The sequence below is a fragment of the Platalea leucorodia genome (genome assembly GCF_965183815.1).
Source record: "Platalea leucorodia genome assembly, chromosome: 4".
Classification (NCBI taxonomy): Eukaryota; Metazoa; Chordata; class Aves; order Pelecaniformes; family Threskiornithidae; genus Platalea; species Platalea leucorodia.
Window position 1 is genome coordinate 123,745,082 of NC_138826.1, and position 12,788 is coordinate 123,757,869.

Sequence of the window (12,788 nt, forward strand, 5' to 3'; positions counted from 1 at the left end):
CTAATTTCAGGGATGGCATTGGACTGACCCTCTCTCATCCCGCTCTTGTGCCCATCTTGTGCACTATGGGCTGGAACCAGGGAGTGTAAACACAAGTGTCGTATTTATTTGTACAAAGTAACATAAAAATGACCACGCTATGGCCATCTAGCCCAGTATTAGGTTTGACAGCGGTGACCTAAGGGAAAATATGACAAGATAAACATACAGTCACATTTTTCCTGAATGCTCTCCCAGTCAATTTGTCCAAATAACTTTAAAAACCCTGAAAGCAGCAGGACTCTGTCCATGGCATATTTGGTGATGGAAAATATGTCCCTGGCAATGGAGAATATCCATGGATACACACAGCTTTGCTTTTCATCCCCTGTACTTTAAAGAGGCTGAGTCAAAGACAGTGCAGCCCCGAGAGCAGCACTCTCCCAGGGCAGGGGTGAAGGTCCCAGAGAAACAGGAGAGCAGCATGCAGCACAGGAAAGCCTCGGATGTTAAAACTATGCCTTTTCTGTGGTCAGATTTGGGTTATTTGGGGATGACTAATGGGACTATTACTGTTAAATAAACAGGATTTTGCCTGAGCCATGCTATCTGGAGTAATTCTGTTAAAGCCAGTCCTGCTGCGCTAAAGCATGAGCAGTGTAGGGTGAATCCAGCTGTTTGACATGCTGGATAAGAAACTCTTTGTGTCCCTAAAAGTAGTCACGTCTGTGTAGTATGTCCTCATGGGCAGATGTCAGATTTTGCTGCTAGGTGTGTTGGTTCTTTTAACGGTTGGCTGCAAATACTCCAGAAGAGAGGCTACAACGTGGCTGTGTCTCTTGAAAAAAGTCTGAGCCTTTAAGGACAACTGAATCATTTTGGAATTTAAAGGACGGAAAAAAATCTTGAGGAAGTGTGAAAAAGGAACCTGCATAATATGACATGACCAAATCACTCTTATTTAAACCTTTAAAACTACAGGAAAAATTACTTAAAATGACTGAAACTGTCGGGGCATTGACTGAACAGCAACATCAAGGTTTGGTTCAGGTCCCATTGCAAGGGAAATATGAACACTGCAAACCTGTGTAATGAATATCTCATTCTCAGCCAAGCTGCTACATGAACAGAGCCTGCCATAGCCAAATGGGACCCCTCACACCACCTCACTGGAATAATCCTGCAGAGGAACCATTTTTGCCTGCCATGTAGCAAAGAAGCAAAGGATTCAATGGACATGAGAAAAGTGTCACTTGACCGATCTCAGTAGGCCTAAAGTTTGGGCCAAGGCACAGTCATGGAAGCAAAACCGTCTTGGCAGTGACTTGGTCCCTGGAGACTCACCAGTGTCCCTGTGCGTGCTTCCCTCTTTCTGGAGCCAGCAAAACTAACCTGTAAATACCAAGAACAACCTGCTTCTTCTCATCTTATTCCTGGGGTTGGGAGGTGTTTCTCTCCAGGGGATCAGGGATAGGCATCATCAGTTAGATGGTGGTTTTGTTTCGTACCCACCATCAGTGTCACGGGGATTTTGGTTCCCATTCAACTCATTCAAGTGCTGTCTTTCCCATATGGGGTTTTACTCAGCCAACAGCTCATAGAGACCTTGCTGGTCATAAGAGTCCTACCTTTTCGCTGTAATGAAAATCCTGTATGTTTTTATTTTCCCCATTTCTGCTAAGGAAGGCAAACATTCACATCTCAGCTCCAGCTTCAGCACCTGGCTTTGCTTGGTTCCCTGAATAATGTCATCAGAGTAGAAGATGACATCCACAGAGGGCTTTCTCTTAGTTGGAAATAAAACCTGCCGGCTTGGGAAGGAGCAGAGCTCCAGCATGTGATAAGGTTCAGAGGTCTCTGTGGCCTGGAGACAGGGCTGCAAACTCTTGTGTGAGTATCTACCTTCAGTTTTACCCCCACCCCTCTCCTTGGAGCTGACTGCCTTGATCTAAGACCTGGTTTGAAACCCTCATGACTCACTTGGTTGGACATACCAGGTGCTTAAAGTTGTCCACGCCTTGCTGTCCACAGATGAGGTGCCTCAGGGACTCTTATCTATCCTCCATCCAGGGAGAATGGCTCTCCCTGTGTGTATCAGCCAACCCTGTGTGGATGCCCAGGGCAATCCTTGCACTTGGCAGCTGTGTTTAGGCAAATGAATTCCACCCCAGCTGTCTCCTTCAGAGCAGGATGAATCTCTCTGTAGATTGGCTGATCTCTCATTGGCTCCATTGGTTAGATCTCGGCCGATGGGAACTTAGACACCCATCTCACATCTAAAATCCTCGGTGTAGGAGCCTTCCTGTGCAAACCAGAGCTAATTACAATCCGTTTCTGCCCCTTGTTCCTTTGTAGCCAGCAACCTGGAAAGGTAAAACTAATGACAGCAGGACTAGCTAATCTGATATTAACAGAGAATAGGAAGCCTTCAATGCATCTGACCCATTAACCCTAATCTCATAATTACCTTGCTATTGACCAGGAAGTGTGCAGTAATTGGCAGAGCATTTGAACGGAAACTCGCACCCAATGCATGAATCATGAGCCTAATTATCAACTCCTCCTTCCAGGCCTCATTAAGGCTGGAACTGCAACGGGTAATGTTATCATCTCCTTCTCCTTTTGGGTGGAAACGACGCACAATTACATGAGAAAATGAGTCTTGTCGTTTGTCTTGCACCGTGTTGTCCTTGTCAGCTGTTTAGTGGCAACATGGTCCCAAAAGAATTTACATCACACAATGGTCTAAACGTCAGCTAAGAAGAGTGCAGCCTTGCTCTCTGGATGACACTAACCAAAAAGAGAAAACTGGTGGACTGATGCTCATTCATGTTGTCTCCTTTTCTTATGCAAAATAACCTATAGCCCTTGGACAGCCTAAGGCAGCCATGCAGAAATATCTTAAGACCATCAGGCTGCAGGGTCCACACTGGATGCATGTCTCACTTGCCTTCTCCAGTCGTCCCCCTACTTTGCAGGGCTGGAAGTCCTAATGACCCAACATGGTTGATCCTTGAAGAAGTCTCCCACGGGAACTGAATTGCTCTAGATGGCAGGTTTGCTCCTCCTCAGGAGGAATGTGGGCTTCATCCAGCAACATGCCCACCTGATGGGGCTCCTATGGAGGTCTCAGGGGAGGGGTCTGAATGGTTTTACAAAGGCAGGATCTGCTCTGTTCTCAATGCTGTTCTCACCAAGAGGAAGGAAGCTATCGGGAAGGGAAAGTCTCCTTCCTTAGCTCTGCTGGGCCCAAAGGAACGGCAGGCCCATGGGAGGAGCATCCTGCTATTGCTGTACAGTCACACTGGGATTTTATCTGTCAGGGCAGACTTCTTGTAGCAGACACAAGGTGTGCAAGGTCCAGGTAAAGGTATCATCCTTCCACATGCTGGTTATCTCCAGGGGAAGAGCTGTCTCTGCCTGCCATCTTGAACTTTAGCCCCAGGATATTTCGTAAAGTGCGGGGAGCTGGACCAACTCCAGAACACTGATGGGGGACAACACGGAGGAGAAAAGAGCTTTGGGCTTTGCAACCTTTCAATTTTCAGCTCAAGTTGACAGTGCATTCACCACGGAGGTGCCTGGGACCAAACAACCTGATTTTCACCTGTAGGGTCTTGTGCAATCCTCAAGGGGAAGAGCCAGAGGCAAACGGCCATTTAGTTTCACATCACCATTCCCGTTAAAGATTAAGCATTTCTAGTCAGTGAGTCTGAGTCCTGTGATCAAGGGTTCAAGAAAGACCTACTGTAAGCAGGGGCTGCCTTTCCTCTTTAGCTTTCTGTTTCTCCTGGGGATGTCACACTGACCATTTTACCACAAGGCATGGCATTTTATAATAACCACTCACACCAGCTCCCCCAGTGCTCTCCACAGTGCTCAGTGTGCAGAACTAGTTTGGGGCAGTGACCAGCACCTGGGTGCCCTGGGCCTCACTTAGCAGGTGAATGCACATGCGGAAATGCTGCACTGGTGAATTTTGCAACACCCCTGCACCTGCTAGGAAGGACCCTGTGGTGCTCCTTGACAAAATAAGGTAGCTTTTTTTCTCTTCTATTAGTTAATGTTGCAGCCAGAGGAAACTGCAGTGTGGGATTGGAGCACTTCATGGCTAAGGGCATCCCTCAATCAGTGCTCCAGTAGTCCTTGAGCCCATGCAATGAGCTCTCACATGCAGCCCAGCTTCAACCCTTGCTTCATGACCATGAGTCAGGACTGAGTACATTTAGCTACTCATTTGTCAAATGCATTTTACTTTACTTCTGATTGTATTTATTTAAATTTCCAGTGTGGAAGGAAAAGAAAGGAGAAAAAAAAAAACCCAACAAACAAAAAAACACCAAGGAAAAAAACCCAGAATTTTTATATTAACGCCTGAGAGGTGAGAATAAAAATTTCCAATATTCCAGGAGCTGCCTCAATCCAGGCCAGCTCCCACACCAAGAGATTAATTTGCTAAGAATGGTGTTATTCTGCCTTGTGTCTTCCAGAACTTCTTGAAATTAAATCTCAGGCTTCTTGTCCCAGGCTTGCTTTAAAACTTCATCTTCAATTATTGTAAGCAACTTGTGACTGGAAATGTTGACAGAGGCAGGACAAAGTCCCCCCTCTAATTAGCAGCTCACCCTGCAGCAAGGATCAAATTCCACTGCTGCATGTGGCGTGTGGTTCTCTTTTGCCCTGACCTTGGGATCTTGCTACTTCACATGCCTGGAAGGCAGAATTTAAACTGATAATAATGATATTCTTGCCCTTACAATCTGTCTTTCATTCAAGGATCTTAACGTGCTTTAGAAATCCTGGGAGGCTTTGGCCAAGTTAAACATCACACCTCTCCCTGATTTGTTTTTATTTGCTATTGTTTCAAGCATCAAGTTAGCTCTAAACATCAGTGGCAGTGAGAAAAAATGGAAATTCTCTGTGTTGGATGACTTTGTGCAACGCACATGACTCATGTTTATTCCCCGTGATTTCGGTGTGATTCCTCACATAGCTGCAAACAGCCATGTCTTCGTAGGGTCCATGTGTAAGTGGGACGGAAAAGGCAATTCTGTCTCAACTCATCGTTGAAACCAGGGTGAAAGACACTTGGCAAACTGAGTCAAAGTCCTGTCCTTCAGACTTTTATAGTTCTTCCACACAGCAACTAAGAATGGACAAGAACCAGAAAAAAAAAAAGAAAAAAAAAAAAAAGGAAAGAAAAAAAAAATTGCTAAAGCACTACTGACAGCAAAGGATGAAGGGCAGGTGTAAGAGGTAAACCTGTGGTGGATGAGAATGAATTGAACATGTCCCTTTTCTCCCAGAGGGGAAATTTTAGCTGTTCTTAACTCATTGCTTGGAAATGCTTATCTCCAGAAGTCTGAAAATGGCCGTGTCTCTGGGAAGATGGTCAGAAGCTGCAGTCTGACTGATTCAAGCTGTGTTACAGTAAAAGAGAAGCAACTTCCATGTGGAGAAATGCCCTCTGTAAACCACCCATGGGTAGAGTCAACATGACAGGCGCTCTTAGCTCAGACCTGGAGGCCATGTCTAAAGAACATGATTGCCATGACTATTCATGAAGAGTCAATTGTCCAGCAAGTTAGAGCCTATTAATACATGTATGTTTAAAAATCTCCATTACCATGTGTTTAGAATAGGACAGAGTGGTCCAAGGTTTTTTTCCGCCCCCCCCACTCCCCAACTTTGGAGCATTTTCTACCAGAAGCACAGATCCCTTTTGCTCATCTTGGTTGTCTTAAGCCAAATACAAACTTGCTATCATGGGTCCCTCCAGAGTACAGCATGGATGCCGAGACCACAAACTGAAGCTGTAAGGAGGAAAATGATGAGCATTTTTGCATTCCCTGGCACTCAAGGCTTCTCTAGTCATCTTACAGACAGTGAGGAATTCATCCTCTCTGCAGAACGCTCAGTATTATTCTCTCTGGTTTAGATATGGGTAATGTGAGCCACAGACGTGTTTAAGTGTCCTGGCCGAGGTCTCGGAGGAGTCACGATCACAGACTCAGGAACAGAGCTCAGATGTCTCCTCTCCAAATCCTGCTGATTGAGCACTATAAAAAGTTTCTTGTCCCATCACCTCAGGTGGATTCCTTTGTGCTAAATCACTGGTAGGAAAAAGGGTGTAATAATTAGAATAATTAAGTCCTACATAAGCAAGACATGATGCAGTTTGCAAAGATCTCTAAGAACTCCTTATCACTGTTTTGCATCTAGGTAAATTGAAGCACTGGAAAGTCAAATCATTCAGCCCCAGGCCTGTCCTTTTCAGTCATAGGTATGTCCAGGATCAGAGAGACTCTGTAAGGTCACTGTGAACTCCTGAAACCCAGCTCTCTGCATGCCAAGATGCAGGACTGCCAGAGATGCAGTGTTTAGCAACACGGGGATATCAAAGGAGGGTGAGAACATGTTTTAATCTTATCACATGCCTACAAGCCATCCCAGCAAGGCTGACTGCAACACGTCATCCCTGGAGCATTCAGCAGGTGATCAGGCCCACATTTTGCATGCCAAATTTCCCAGCTGGAAACCTGGGCAATGCCCATTAGGAATTTGGGTGTGTTTGCACAAACTTACCTTTCTCCTGCCATTCAGCACGCCAGTAGGAGCAACACAAGTATATTAGCTAGAAGAGATGCTACTAAGAATTTAATGAAAATCATAATTTTTCAGGACGCTATATCTGGTTGAGAGAAGTCCTTATTACCTGTGCCCTTTGTAGAAGTGGACAATGGGACTGCTCTTCAGGAGAGAGGGATAAAGCCAATGTTTCAACTGGATTTTCATTCCTGCAGAAACCACACTGAGATTTTTTTGTTTGTTTTTCTTGGAAAAAGCCTACAGGTTGCTATACAGAGGACTCCTAATTTGCCCAACCATCTGCAGCAGAAAGCTGGTGATGAATCAACACCAGCTGGAGTTTAGCAGAAGCATTTAGGTTGCAATTATGCCAGGCTATGTTCTGAACCTTCGTTAATGAGAACCGCCCAATTGTTTCTAGTATCAACTGCTTTCCTTGCAACACTGAATCAGGCTGATAAAATCCTTACCAGAAGAGCATGAAAGAGGTCCTGAGGTTGTATTTAACTCCCAGACCACAAGCACTCCTTGATGACTGTTGGTGGCACTAAGCAAGCTGTTTTTAAAGAGCTCAATCTCCAATTTTGAGTTTCTCTTCCAAAATCTCCCCTGCTTTTGGGTTAAAAGCTCCTCAAAAGCTGCTTCCTTCTATTTTTCCAGTTCCCAGAGGATCTGACAGCATATCAGACCTTGGGGAAGTCAAAGGGTTTGGTGTGGGAGCATGCTGAGATCAGTTCCCAAATCCCTTGACCAAGATGGCAGATGAAGTCCAGGCCACCTGTAGGATTCCCTGCCCTGTTCAAGGATCACAGGAGAGGTATTTAAAGTTGAATGTGCATATTTTGTCAAAATTGTGACTTGGAGCCATCCCACAGCCCCTCTCAGACTGATCCTAGTTCCTTAATAATGGTTTCACTAACCAGAAGAATTAAATGCAAAGAAATACATGTTAGCTTCTTGGCCATTGGCAAACGCTGGAGCAAAAAATGTTGCTGAGCTGGGATCAGTTATTTATGTGTCTGGAAGGCTTTGTACTCCCTAAATAAGGGCAAGTTCTTCTAAAAGATTGTCTAAAAGACAACAGGGGGTTTTTGGAGCCCCAGACACCTTTGCTCACACCAGAGGCCATCCAGAAGATACCCAAGTCTTGTTCATTTCCATTATGTTGAAACCCTTATAATGCCCTACGATAGCTTTACAGATGATGTAGAACAGTTACACATCATGTTTTGTCTTCCCCCTTGCCTAGAGTGTGGACTGCTGAGGACTGGAAGATGGTGAAGCTCCTGCATGGACTTTGGCTTCATCTACAGAAGAAGCAAAGTTGAACAGACTCAATTTTATAAATTTCATTTATAAATTTATAAAATATAATTTTATAAAATTAATAACCAGACTGTCAGGCAGGTAGAGAGAAGCATGTGTATTTTGAACCACTGCTGCCACCTGAGAGTGCAGGGGAGGAACATACCCCACAAAATGCCTTAGAATGACACCAGCTCCCAAATGGCTGAAGAGATGGGTTTTGCGGCTGGTTGTCAAGGCCTTTCTCACATGGATGAAATCCTGAGACGCATTAGAGATGACTTGCTGTCCTGCTCCGTAAGTTAGACCTTTCCTAGGCCTGGCAGAGCTGTTGAACCTCTATGTTCTACCTGGGAAGAGCACAGAGAACCAAGTTCTGTGCTTGATACAGGGGCTGTAAATTCAGTGTAACTTCACTGACTTCAGCTGATTTGCTTCAAGTTGATTGAGATTAGAACATGACATAGAGACAGATACCTTGCTTCAGCCACACCTATCCTATCACATGTTCATCAAACATTTCTTCACTGCTTAATGTGAGGGATGTTTTGTATCTGATTGCAGATGAGTCAATTAAGCCAAAGTGATAACTACTCTATCTCCGTGTTTCCCTCCGACCTTCACTGAATGCTCTACTCAACCTTCACTTTGTAATTTTATGCTGACAATGGAGAACATCCTATAGGCAGAAGCAGACCAGAAAGAACAGCACTGTAGCTCCCAGTTATTAACTTTTGCCTGGCTTTCGCTTGTTGCCAGATTACAGTCCTCAAGTATTTGCTTTTTCTTGCCCTTTGTATGGATTTGTAAGGGAAATAGCACCAGGTTTTTGTCTCCAGTCACTAGCATGTTTTTTAATTTGTACTCAGCCCATAGAAACAGCAGGGCAACACATGTAGCTACTAATTACCCCCATCCTATGAACCTGAAAGTATCCTCTAAAGCCATTCCTGGAGGGATGACAAGGGAGCCAAGACTTAGCATGGCAGTAGATGGCGCTGAAGACCTTGGAGCCTACCAAGAAGCCTTGGTCAACCCATACCCACCTTGTCGGGCTTCCCAAAAAGCCTTCTCCCTCTCTGTTCCTCTCCTGAGGTGAAACCACCACAGAGAGACACAAGGAGACCTTGCCACTGAAATCTGGGCCACTTTGGGTTCAGTGCAGAGCAGGAGTTGACTTATGCTAAGTTCAGAGATACTCCTGGCCGAAGTGAGATCACACACTGTGGATGATGGTTAGAGGGTCTAACTGGGAGCATGAAAATGGCAGCAAGCCATGGACCACAGAAAAGCCCTGTTTCTGGACAGCAGCCATGTATAATGCCTTCTTAATAGACTTCACTACTAATCTATTTGGAGGCTTCAGCATGGTCACAACGCAGCTGATGGCCTTCTTTCTCTGATATCAGTAATCTCGAGATGCAATCACATTTATAGCTTCAGAGGCATGTCTCCAGTTACAGCAATGCTGCAAGTCAGCTCCGAGCCACTGTCTGCCACTGTTACCGTGAGACTGCTGGGAACTTGTGCCAGCCTGTGCCATGGCATTTCAGGTCAGGAGCCATCATACCTCCTCTTATCTGACAGAACAGGCCGTATCTTAAGTGAAACTTGACACATCTGACTGGAAAAACTACCTTGACCTCCCAGGCTTCCCTGCCTGTTCTTATGATGGTTCCAGGAAAAAAGCAGAGGAAGGTGCTCCTTTGGCCTGTTATGGAACAGGTGATGTACATGTGGTATGGTTGGAGGAGCACCGTACCCTGTGGTGGTTGGCTCTGGGACCACACAGGTTTCATAGCTGGAAAATGAAAATTTGTGTCTATTCCACTGGTGGGTAGGTATGCCTGCAGAAGAAAAGCGTATTTACAGGCACCTACGGCAATGAACAGTGGAAGGATGACTTCAGGTGGAGCGTGTGTCATATTGAACCACTTTCTGGTGTGACTAAAATGAGTTGTGCCTTCTATCCATCTTAAAAGCACAGAGAACAGAGCAGATGTCCAGAGCTGCCTGACTCCAGCTCCTTACCCAGTCAATGGAGTCCATGGCACAAGGACATTTATGTCACCTATGTCTAAACTGGGCATCACCCCCCCTGCTTTCACCGGGAGCCGAGCACCACGTGCCTTTCTCTTAAAGGTAAACCACAATGTGTGTACTGAAGTGTATTGCAGGTGCTGCAGTGGGACATCTCAGTAAAGTCTTGTGTCTTCTTAGCAAATTACTGTCATAAAGACTATAAAAGTAGATTGTCACTGATAAGGATAAAACATGTCCTTAAGTACCTGTGGGTATAAGGGCAGCAGGACTTGAGCCAGAACCAGAATCTTCATGTTGCCTTTAACACTTCTGTGAGTTACCAGTTCAAATTCATGAGTCTCACCAGGGTAATGGAGAATTGCCCCAAGGATCACTTCTGGATAAAATCCCAGCTCCATAAAGTACTCAGATTAGCTGAGAAATACCCTCCTTTTCACATCCTTGAAGGCATTGGAAAAAACCTTCCCCTGGGGCCCATTCCTTGACCTCTGTCAGCCCATCGCTATTCATCACATCGCAGGTCATCGTGACCATTTTAGGCAGGAAATTAAGCTTCTCACTAAACACCCCTATCTAATCGCCATTGCCCTAAAGAAATTTCCCCTAATATCCATAAAGCTGGGACAGATAAAAAGGTAGTTATCACGTGTTGTGTGCACTCACCAATACGGAAAGCTTTTCTCCCAGGTACCACACCTCCACATTTTACCTGCAGCCTAACTCAGTGTATCAGTGGATGAAGCACTTTAGTGGTCATGGGGTCAACCAGGAACTTGTCCTCTTTAGTCATAGCAGGACATTTCATTCTTCTCTTGGTAGTTACATGAAGATGATCAGGACATCACTGGATTCATATTGATTCAGCCAAATACAACAGGCATATAATTTTTAATTAAATGGTTCTGCTGACGTTTACTCCAGACGAGATAACCACTACTGTGTGCTAACTTACTTCATCTGCATTCCTATATAAGAACATAGTGGCATTAAGCACACCTATATACTGGCACTAGACGGATGGAGAAAAGATGTATATGTGTGTATGCAAAGATTAAAATGACATTATGTGCCTCGTATTCACTTCTGCAAACATCAGATTTATGCATTATTAATGCCAAGGCATCCAGATTATCATTTCCAGCACTGTGTACTCATACGTAGGTGAATGTGGGTGGATAGATGTACATATATGCATAAATGTATATGCATACACACACACATATGTAAAAATTTGTGAGTGCCTGAATATAAATGGATAGATGAATGTGTGGTCCAGAATCATAGAATCATAGAGTCATTTAGGTTGGAAAAGACCTTTAAGATCATCAAGTCCAACCGTTAACCTAGCACTGCCAAGTCCACCACCAAACCATGTCCCTAAGCACCACGTCTACACCTCTTTTAAATACCTCCGGGGATGGAGACTCAAGTTCAGATACCCAAAAAGAAATATCCTTGTGCATCTAGACATCAAAATGCTAGAAATCCTAGCGTATTTATAATAAATCTTGCAGGCAGGATCTCTTTCCTCCCTGGCCTTAGCAGACAGAAATGTGCCCAGGTTTGCTGCGAATGAAGGCATCTGGTAGGCAGCGTGAATGTGAGTGTGTGCCCGTGTGACAAAGAGAAACAAATATTTGGAAGCTTAGTGGAGATGTATAAATACTTGTCAGCATTTATTCCACACCCCAGGGTGGGGCTGGCACTCAGGCTGATCAAGTGAACCCTTTCTGTGTTTGTTTTGTCAGTCTCTGGGTTTTTTCCCCATCCTTTCCCAGCCCTCTGGTGGGGTTTGGCTTGGGAGGTAGGTCCTGTTGGACAAAGCTACTCCCCGTAACAAGAAAGCTGCAGAGGTGGGCTGGGGACCGGCTGATCAGGGAGGTTTAATGAGTGGTGTGGGGAAAGGGGAAGCATCTCTCTAAATACAGAATGAGTCAAACTCACCTCTGGGGAAGGGAGAAGAAAACCTGAAGCAGAGAAGAGGCGTTGATGAGGCACCCTATGTGCTCTCAGTCACATCCTCTGCTGTTTACTCAAGCTGGAGGGATGTGAGCAGAAGTAAAACCTGATTTAGGTCACATGTGCCTTTCTCTTTGCTGAGTGCTGGAGTCAAAACATCCCTTGGGCAAGAGAAGGAGGAGACAAGGAGCTGATGCATTGTCTGGGAGATCAGATAGGACTTGATGCACAGTCCTGGACTAGCAACGATGCCATTTCTCCCAGCTTCAGTGCTCCAAGCAGAAGGCGGTTTTTGCATCTCTCTAAACACTTTCTGGTTTTTGTGGACCTCATGACAGGCTAGTTTGGCTTATCTGAGACTTTATTTTCATAATCACTCAGCTTTGCATAACTAATGAACACTGTTCCCAGCATGTTGTGTAAAGCAATCACTATCTGGCAAGGAATTTGTTAGATTTATGCACCTAAACAACGGGCACGGTTTGGTTCCTCGTCTCCTCCCCTCCCACCCACACTGCCTTCCCAGTCCACAGCCCCTGGGCTCTGCATAAAACCTTCTGGATTGTTAATTCAGCATGGCAAGGGCCTCTCTACAGCTCCACATCCATGCAAGGCCTGATGCAGTATTGGTTGAATCTTGGTCAGCCTCTAGGCATTGCCCTCATGACTTAATTGACCTCACCTGTAATTTACTGACTAGAGGACTTGAGTTTCCCAAGGCATCAGTGTCCTTGGAGGTACCAGTGAGGTCAGGGTGTTTGGCACCTCTGAAACCCGCCTGCTGAGCAAAGCCAGAAGGAGCTGGGAGTCCCGTTGCAGGTAACTCAAAGCACCTGACCCCCATCTCATGCAATTTAGGCTTGGGGCACTGGTAGGACCAAATTCAGGTCCACCAATGCCTGTCCTCAGTCATC